Below are 10,598 nucleotides of genomic sequence, written 5' to 3'. Positions count from 1 at the left end.
CTGGTACAGGATGAAAGAAATTTAAATTGTATGAACACATCTAAAAATTTTGATAATCAACTTCTTATACTGGCCTTCAAGTACTAGTATTTAGTTTTAATACTGTGACGGTGGGCTTTGCTTTCTGATAAAATTTAAGTTAATCTGTGTAGAATGTGTATTTACAAACATGTTCAATCAGCGATTTCAGTTATATGAAATGAATTTCGAAGTCAGCTTTTTAGCATTAAATAATAGTCTGGCATCATCCTCCACTGAAACTATCAGTGATGGTGTTTAACAATACTGGTATGTCGGTTCTGTAAATACCCACTCTGCATGGATGTTTTCCTGACCTTGATCAAGTAATCTTAATCGCGTAGCCAGCTGGTTGATGAATTTGTATGACGAATCAGCACATGTGCAATTTGGAGGTTACGATGCTTAAAGTCATTGAGATTGACAATATGCAACACACCTTTCTTATGCAATAATTTAGTCGCGATTTGTTCGAAGAAGGCTAAGAGATAAATTGTATTAAAAAGGTCATGTGGGCCCTCTTCCCTATGGAGATTGATGTACGACCAGTTGAATCACACGGCGGTTGATGCATAGTCGATAAATTTACCCTGTTAAAACGATCTTTTTTTCCTCCATTGGTCTTTGAAGGTGTAAGCCTTAACTTATGTAAATAGAAATAGTGGGATTTTGAACATCGGTAAACTTCAGTTCTATAATTTAGGTACTTGTTATACAAAAAAATATTTAGAACGTAGTGTGAAATCTAGTTGTTATCGAATAAGTTGAAAACAAAGAATGAAAAAGTGAAATTGTCGTGTCACAGTTATCGTTTATAATTTCTGGCATATGATTTAAGATACAAAGACAACTAATTTTCGAAAGTTTTTGGGGAACTTATATAAGTGCACTTTTAAAAACTAAGCATTAATTAAAGTATTTGAATTTTTGACTGACACCAAAAAATTGGGTCGCATGTTGATCCATATTGTAATAAGTTTAGAATAAAATGTATTAATTAAATTTCTAAATAAAGGCAGGAGAAGTAAACCGATGTTGGAAATTCATAAATAAATAGAGAAAAAACAAATCCGAGTTACAAACTAAAACTGAGGGAAACGCATCAAATATAAGAGAACAACAAAACAAAAGAAACACAACATTAAAATGTAACACACAGAAATGAACTATAATATAGCAATGGTCATTTCCCTGACTTGGTACAGTACATTTTAAGATAAAAATGGTGGGTTGAACCTGGCTTTGTGGCATGCCAAACCTCTCGCTTTAATGTGTGTGATTATCTTTATGATTTGCTGCAAGATCACAGATAAGAATACTGAAATTTCCGTTTTTCGATTATTCATTTCAGTTGATAAGTAATGTTATGTTCTCGAGCATCACTGACAAGTGATTTATTGTCGAAATACAAATATGTTGCCTAAAACTTGGTATTGCTTATGTTGTTATAACAATATAAAAACACAACCAAGGTGCAATGTTTTACAGGACAAGTCTTCAGCTAGTGGTAATGTTACATGTCAACATGTATTTTACACTTTCCACGGTACTGGAAAAAGATAGAGAAAGTAATCATAATATTTATTTCACTTTCCATTTGGTTTGTTTGGTTCACATATCGTTGTCAATAATAATGGAATGTGATGCGACTTTCATACAAGTGAGAGGTTTCTCTACCTATAACACTCTGTCTTATCTATCATTTTCTACATAAGAAATATCTCTGTTCCAAGTCCGAAATATGACAGTTCTTTTCAGTTCGTTTGATGTGTTTTACCTTTTGATTTTGTCATGTCATTAAGGACATTACATTTTTCATTTTGCAATGTGATTCTGTATTCTTGTTATTCTCATTTTCATAGTGAATTTTTTTATGAGTGCCAATTTTCGTAGTTCGATGGCAAGTTATTATTTAGAGGATATTTGATGTATTTTGCTTGCTAAGCAGTGCGGGCATATGAGCAGATAGATATAATTGTATACGGTTAAACATTTTATTTGCCATTCTCCTTTACCCAGAAAATGCACGGCATTTTCATTGATGGTCATTGCGTAGCTATTTTTCTTACTTTTGACCTTTAACCAGCAGCATATTTTTATTGAAATTGCATTTTACTCATAGAAGCCATTTACAAAATCTGTTGTCTCCTCCCGAAACTTTCCTTTTGTGATTGTGTATACTCAATTCATTACATTGTGATGTCTTATTTAATGTCCGTACTGCATGCTTAGTCGGAATCTTTGCCCTTTGTTTGCTCATGTTTGGTTTAAAACCTTTCATCGTTAGTGGAATGTTGGAATCTTTTTAGCGCTTTTTTTGTCTCGAACGTAAATGAATTCAGATTTATCATCTTGTTTTGTAAACTTGATACGGTTAACTTATTATTGATATGATTTAATTCACATCAAACAAAGTATATAACAGTAAAAAACAATTTAATTACTTATCACATAATATTTCTGGCAGATTTTTCGGAGTATTGATCAAAAAGAATATATTTCATAATTGGAAAACAAATCAGAAACAACCGTTTTATTGTTATTTACATGCATCAAATATTTTCATTTTTACCACATTTGTCCATAATCCGTAAAAAAAGTAAAGGAGTAGGTTCAGTAAGCCCTCATTTTGGCCCCAAAATGTAGCTGTTTTACAAAATTGTTACGATGTAAAACTGTAGTTATTCATTTGAAAGTGAAATGCTTATGCTACATAAACATGGGCTGTTTTTTACAATACAATGCACACATATCTGGTACAAGCAGCATTTTAGCTAAATTTCAGACAGTTTCCGTCTTAAATGAAAGTGGTTGCATTCGTGTTCGTTCATAATATTTAACTGCAAGTTGTATTTTATGGTATTACATAACATATATAAAGGTTGTGAATGAACTCGGATGCGGCCACTTTCATTTCTGACAAAAACCATCTGAAAAGTGACATTTTGGGGCATATTTGATGGATTTTTAATATTCAAGCTAGAGTCGGAGCGTTTTTAATGAGAATATCAGTTAAAATCTTTCACATTAACTTATTGAATCATCCGAAATAGACACTTAAGTGTTTTAAGAAATCTGTCGTCAGATGAACTTGAAAATTGAGGCCAAAATCGGCTCTTACCGGACGTACTCCTTTCAAAATGTCAAAGAACACATTATATACAACCGCGATATGTACCTGATTCTTCTTTTGTATACTTTGTGAAACCAATTTTTCTCTTTTTGAACGTTTCATTAACCCCTTGTCCCTTCACTATGTTATTGTCCTTGAATCTTTTCTTCAATAGTTTCCACTTGAACTTCTTTTTTTCCGACGAGAGTGCAAGTTTTAGTCTACTTTTTCTAGGTTGGTACATGTTGGTATACTCTGTAGAGGTATACTTTATCTTAGGTGATCTCTTGTACATTTTTCCAATACATCTCCTTTTAAATAAATATTCAACTGCTAATCTGTTAGCCTTTGTATTCTTTCTTCCTATTTTGGAGCAGATGAGACCAAATGTTTCAGCTTTACGTGATTTTTTTATATGTGTTATTTTGAGTTCTTTAATGGCATTTGCTATGCTGGACGTGGATATTTTTTTCAAATTCCAAGAACATTTTCTTCTACCCATTCTTATGCTCTCTAAAAATGTAATAAACATAAAATGGTTAAAGGTCAAAGAAATGAAGAAGTGTTTATATCGACTTTCAATCTCATCGAAAATAAATGGGTCTTATTGGATGACAAAAAGGTATATTAACCAGGTGTTATCATCTCCACAGCTTTTTCATGAAATTGAAATCGATTGCAATCAATGATTTTACAAATAAAAAAAGAAAATGTGGTATTATTTCCAAAGAATCAAATCTCCCGAAGATACCATATGACACAAATCTTAACAAATCTTGGTCACCGTACGGCGGCCTTCTACAATGAGTTATGCTCAATTCGCATTGTCAGCTTTAAAAAAGCACCGAATTGTCAATTGTAAAACAATTCAAAAGAGAAAGTTGGCGGCCTAATGTATGTTAACAAATGAACGAAAAACATATATATATAACACATAAAAAAAGACAACCAGCAAATTACAGGCTCCTGAATATGGGTAGGCACATACATACAGAATGTGTAGGGGTATAACATATTAGCGGGATCCGATCCCTTATACTAACCTGGGAATGTTGTGTAACAGTACAACATATCAACGAACAGTTACAACAGTTCAAAGGGGGTTACTATTGCACAACAGTCCCAGGTGAAATAGAAATGATCCATGCAAACTTGTCACTCCTTTAAATACACTTATTCTGAAAGGTTACCTATTCAACACTGTAATAAGATCATTGAATATTGTTTTATAGGTATAAATATTGATTTTGTTATCAGTAAATAAAAAGATAACTAAAAATTACTAGTACGTTATATATTTTCCGGACCATATGAGTATTTGGACCATACGCGTATGGTGAGGACCATATGGGTACTAAATTATAATCCTGGTACCTTTGATAACTATTTACACCACTGGGTCGATGCCACTGCTACTGGACGTTTCGTCCCCGAGGGTATCACCAGCCCAGTAGTCTAGACTTAAGCGGTTAAATGTTGACATGAATATCAATAATGTGGTCATTTTTATAAATTTCCTGTTGACAAAACTTTGAATTTTCGAATATAATATAAGGATTTTCTTATACAAGGCATAGATTACCTTAGCCGTATTTGGCACAACTTTTTGGAATTTTGAATCCTCAATGCTCTTCAACTTTGTACTTCTTTGGCTTTATAAATATTTTGATATGAGCGTCACTGATAAGTCTTTATGTAGACGAAACGCGCGTTTGACGCACTAAATTAGAATCCTGGTACCTTTGATAACTATATATACTCATAAGGTCCGACCGTATGCGTATGGTCCGACCGTACGCGTATGGTCGAGGTTATTAACAATATGTTACAGTTTACTTTTAATACTTCTATTAAAGTTTTCATATGGTATGACCGTTCATTAAAATACGCTATCATATAGGTAATTCTATTATTATATTATAATGAAAAGATTAGCTAAATAAAAATTAGCAGTTTCACTTAGTTAATTTTACTTTCTTGTCAAAACTACAATAAACACATGTTATACCGATGGTCATTACTGATTTGTTATTACGAGTGAGTGGCAATATGTCGACTTAAATAAATAAATTCAAAAAATGTCTTAATGAACTGCTACATCAGAAGTCCCTGAATATGGTGTATTGCAATCATGTTACGATATTTGAGATCAAGAGCTTCTTAAAACACCGTAGACATATCGGAATGGCACACGACCTCGGCATCACTGTACGCAACTATAAAAAGGCTAGCTTTTCACTCGCAAACAAAAGGTGTAAATGAAAAAATCTATGATACCATTTGTAAATAAATGTCACCCCAAGCCTACACGCAAGAATGTAATTAGCGATAAAAACTAACTATGACATCAATGTTTAATTTTTTAGTAATATTTTAAATATAAAAAAAATAGATTGTCATTTAACCATCATTCTTATTTTAGATAAAGTTTTTGTAGTATTGAGAAACTTTTATAATGTAATAAAAAAAAAATACCTATATGGTCCAAATACTCATATTGTTCGGCCCGTTAATAACCAAACGAGTATTATACTCATATGGTCCGACCATACGCGTACATATATGGTCATGATCATACGCGTATGGTCCAAATACACATTCATGGATCTAGAATCTGTCGATACCTGTAACTTGGCATTGCACAAGGTCATGTTTTTCTATGGACGTTGATGACGTCTTTACATTAAATCCATTGGATGTTGAATGTGTACGGATTGATATTTTAGTCTTAGATGCATGATTTTTTTTAGTTGTTTGTGGCTTTGAACTAGCTGTCAGATAACTGACAGTACTCTCAGATCGGTCCATTGTGTCTTTTTGTTTCGGGATGTATAAGTACCCGGCCACTTCGACTTGTATATTTGTCCATCTGATGAGTTAAGCCTTTTTTTACTGATTTTAATAGTTCGTTCTTATGTTGTACGGTTATACCACTGTCCCAGGTTAGGGGAGGGTTGTGATCCCGCTTCAATGTTTAACCCCGCTACATTATCTATGTATGTGCCTGTCTCAATTCAGGAGCCTGTAATTCAGTGGTTGTCGTTGGTTTATGTGTTACATATTTGTGTGTTGTTCATTTTTTTTTATATATATAAGGCCGTTAGTTGTCTCGTTTGAAATGTTTTACATTGTCTTATCGGGGCCTTTTATAGCTGAATATGCAGTATGGGCTTTGCTCATTGTTGAAGGCCGTACGATGACCTAAAGTTGTTAATGTCTGTGTCATTTTGGTATATTGTTTACTGTTGTCTCGTTGGCAATCATACCATATCTTCTTTTTTAAACACTAAACTTAACTGATATGTGAATATTAGATGGAAATAATCTTTAACAGATTATTAACTTCATTAACTTCATTAAAAGTTACCTTTATTTCCTTTTCTGAAATATAAAATAAAACTTCAAATCTAAAAAAAAAATCCATATTGCAATTACAAGTTTTACGACTTTGACATACGTGCAAACATTTTGTGAAGTTTTACGCATCTGGAATGAAAGCTGACCATTCAGTTGATTGCTAAATTGTACTGCTTTTTTGTTTTATTTTTCTCTAAATGAATTCTGCAAACAAATCTGTACCAACAATTCTGACCTTTCAGATGTATGAAAACAAATGTAGGAGAACTGGTGATATGATAAGTGTACCCTTTTTTTATGAATTATAACCCTGTATTGATTTTAGAAAATATGACATAATAGCAAATACTTTATATTGTGATTTTATTAAAACAGAAATTTGTCCTACTACATTTTACACCGTATAGGACTATTGTTTTGTTTGGTATTATACTACAGATTTATCATAAGGGCCTAATTTGAAGTTTTAAGCTGGAAGTTACCATCAATGACAGTTAACAAAACATCGGGAAACTGAGATTTATTTTAATTTGAGTTTTGATGAGTATTTCCATTACAAAAAACATGAATCAGTGTGTATTTCAAAGTCAAAATGAAATACACTAAATGACATGGTAACGAACGCGCACTTTAGTAAATTAACAAAGAATGGTGAAAAGAACGTAATATCTATACTTATTTCCGAAATTTTCCACAAATACCCGGTACTGCCAAATACATTACCGTAGAGGTAATCCGTTATATTTGCGTTATTCATGTTTCTCGCATGCTCTTTAATGGTACATTTACAGTTAAAGGTTTATATTTCATTAGCAGAATTTAAAAACTTGACAGAAAGGTCATAATATGTACTCTGTCTGAGACCTGAATAACATTAAGCGTTATGTTCAGGTGTACCATTTTTTTTAATTATGTATGTATTACACAGTTTGATAAAGCGTTTTTTTTTCAAATTTAGGGAGAACTTACACAATAAATATCTGGTTGCCTCTGTCAAACAAGCATAAGTGTCCTGCGTGTGCATAGTCTATAACTCTTTTCTGATTGCCGCTTATCTAGACATTCCTACAAAAAAATTAAATTCCTTGATGTTCTGTGATTTAGATTTTTTATGTTTGTTTTGTTTCAAGAAATAAGATCAAAACGGAAGAACTCTCATACTGGACCTTCTGATCATTTTTGCAATTGCAAGTTCTCTCTGTCTATTACGGTTTTTATAAAAAAAAATAGGTTAATCGAAAAAGTAGTAAAATGGGTCATTTAACAACAATAGTTTCTACAAGAAATCTTATGACAGTTTTGACGTATATGGACAAATTGGTGAAGATCAGCATACTGAATGATTTTACTTTTTCCAGTTTTCTTTATTTATAACGGGTATCAGAAAAGTAGACAAAACTTTCATTTTAATCATCAGGTTCTATTAGCCACGTATCATCGTATGCCGTCTTTGTTGGCTGGCGGGATCATCAGACATATTTGTTATTTTAAATACCATAATGATTATTGTGTCTTTGTTTGATTCTATGTGTAAAAGCTGACAAATATTTACCAAAAAACTGTTTAGAATTTACTATTAGGGGCAATAACTCCTTACAGGATCAATTGAAAATAATGGTCATGTAACTTATTTGTAAATGTTACTTTGGTGAACATAATTCTTGTTATTGCTATTTACACTTTATAATATATCTATAGTTTATCTATAATAATAATAAAGATAATTATCGAATACTTCAAAATTTTCTTAGAATTAAACATTCAGTGGCAGCAACCGAAAAATAGTTGTCTCATTCATCTGGAAATATTTCAGGGCAGAGAGATCTTAGCCTCACGATTTTTTTTATCTTTTGTTAAAACTACATCAAATGCTTCAGACTCGCAGATATTAAAAGCCGGGAAATGCATTTCACCTTTATGTTCTATTTTTAGCCATGGTTGCCATTTTGGTTGGTAGGAGGGTTAATCGGCCATATTGTTAAAACTGTGTACTCTTATGATGATTTTGGCTAATGTTAGTTATATTAATCGAGAAATTTAGAGGAGAAGTTTTTTTTGTAAAAGTTGACGGACTACAACTAACGACGGACAATGGACGTGATAAGAAAAGCGATGAACTTGGAGAGTTAAAAAAAAATGCGTAAAAATTACATTCAATAATAATAAGTGTTACAAACGTTGTTACTACAAATTGTCATATTTATAGGTCTTTTGTGTTTTAAGTGTGAAGTCGTTCATTTTATTTGCACAACAAAATGCCATCAAAATCAATAACTGTAAAGGGAAGTAAACTGACAATTAAAGACATTCAATTTATTTCACATCGCTGTCTTTTAAAAAGAATTTATTGCAGATTTTAAGATACAAAACAAATCATAAATGTCGTTAATAGAAAATTGAACTAGTATATATTTGTTTAGGGGCCACCTGAAGGACGCCTCCGGTGCGGGAATTTCTCGCTATATTGAAGTCCTGTTTGTGACCTTCTGCTGTTGTTTTTTCTATGGTCGGGTAGTTGTCTCTTTGGCACATTCCCCATTTCCATTCTCAATTTTATGTTAAAAGAGTGGATGACTCCAAAGTAAGACCATGAAGACTTCTTTGCGTACGTCCAAAAAGGTCATTAATAGTAAGCATATGCTTTCTGAATGATTTTGGTCCCTCGTATTGATTTACCTTAGTTTTTGCTCCTAGAATAAAAAGATACGGGGTCATTATGTTTAATATTTTGGGCTGTTTATGCGCTACATGAGAAGAGATCGTATTAGATAGTTTGATGCCTTATTACCTTACAATAAAGGATAACCGATGAAGCAGGCGGGTTACAACCTTAATACACATATCTATCAGAAGGTCCAAGGACACAGTTATCGTCCTTTAGTTTTCGTTGTCTACGAATATAGTCCCTAGTGTAAACAGTGTATAACTTGCATGTTTTATCTAATACACTTTCCCAATTTATTTCTTTATATTAAATGCATGAAATATTAAGTAGGGGGATTTAATTACATGTCAAAAAAATTTGGGTGCTGAAACTTAATGTTAAGTAGTGAATTGGTCCAGTTCTAAAAGGTCAAATTTTATCACGTTTGAAGCTGTCAAACTGAATTGTATGTCACATGTACCCCCTTCACACAGAATTGCCAATATTTTGAGTTAGAGCTGGTAGAATTTTCTATAATTTTGATATTATTTGTCTCACTAGTAGTACACTACACTGTAAAAAAAAATTTGAGTAAGAGCAGGTGCGATTTTTTTAATTTGAATTTATTGTCTAAAAGAAATGCACTACGAAATAACTGTGTTCTCGGGCCAGAAGCCGTGGTACTATGAATTCGGGGACGGGTGATGGTCCTGGTATGAAATATGTATAAACAAAGGACAGGTTAAATAAATTTCTAAACGAATTTTCCTCTTGTTCTCGTGGAATATATTATCAATATTTCAACTCTGGTTAAATTTGGCGAGACGTAATTGGCGCTAAAACACGCAATACTGCGATGATAACGTTAATGGTGTATTAAGTATCTACATATGATACAATTGTAATGATTTATTGTGTTTTGATTAACTTCAATAATTAAAAAGAATAACTTACCCGTGCTCATCTGTTCGAATAATCCTTAATAGTTTATCAACACTTATACTATGAGAAATCCTGCGAATAAACCAACTATTTTTGATAATTTCCCGCTTTCCTTGCATGGATAAATACATGAAACGCGGACGTAATTGAAGACACGGGATTGAAAATGTTATGAAATGATTGTAAGGCTTTTCATTGGTTGATTGAAGTCAAAGTGATTTCTGTTCACCTATATGACTTTACGTATTGCGTTCGTTACATTTTTGAAACTAGGTAACAAGTAAAACATTAATAACAATATCAAATTGACCATATTGACTAATCTGTGGCACCGTTGATTTTTAAACCTTACAATTTGTATTAGTTCTTGACATAGTTGTCCCTTCCATTAGCAATGATACCTGCAATGTTTACTTTCAGATTTTTGTAATGTGAAGACCATAAATAATACCAGATAATCATGATACTTCTATCACTCTGCATAACAATTTTCGATCATTTTTTTTTAAAACAACACGTTCATTT

The 10,598-nt window shown here is 32.4% G+C and overlaps 1 long non-coding RNA gene across 1 annotated transcript; it reads right to left on the bottom strand.

The window, feature by feature from the left end:
- Positions 1–2,596: 2,596 nt before the first annotated feature.
- Positions 2,597–10,202, bottom strand: LOC134701976 (uncharacterized). The gene is made up of 3 exons (XR_010104282.1): positions 10,086–10,202; positions 7,457–7,552; positions 2,597–3,643 (listed from the first exon to the last, which is right to left on the bottom strand). It is a non-coding gene; the product is annotated as an uncharacterized LOC134701976 (long non-coding RNA).
- Between the last annotated feature and the right edge of the window lie 396 nt (positions 10,203–10,598).

The sequence above is a fragment of the Mytilus trossulus genome, unplaced genomic scaffold (genome assembly GCF_036588685.1).
Source record: "Mytilus trossulus isolate FHL-02 unplaced genomic scaffold, PNRI_Mtr1.1.1.hap1 h1tg000373l__unscaffolded, whole genome shotgun sequence".
Classification (NCBI taxonomy): domain Eukaryota; kingdom Metazoa; phylum Mollusca; class Bivalvia; order Mytilida; family Mytilidae; genus Mytilus; species Mytilus trossulus.
This window is presented reverse-complemented; position numbering and strand designations above follow the sequence as displayed.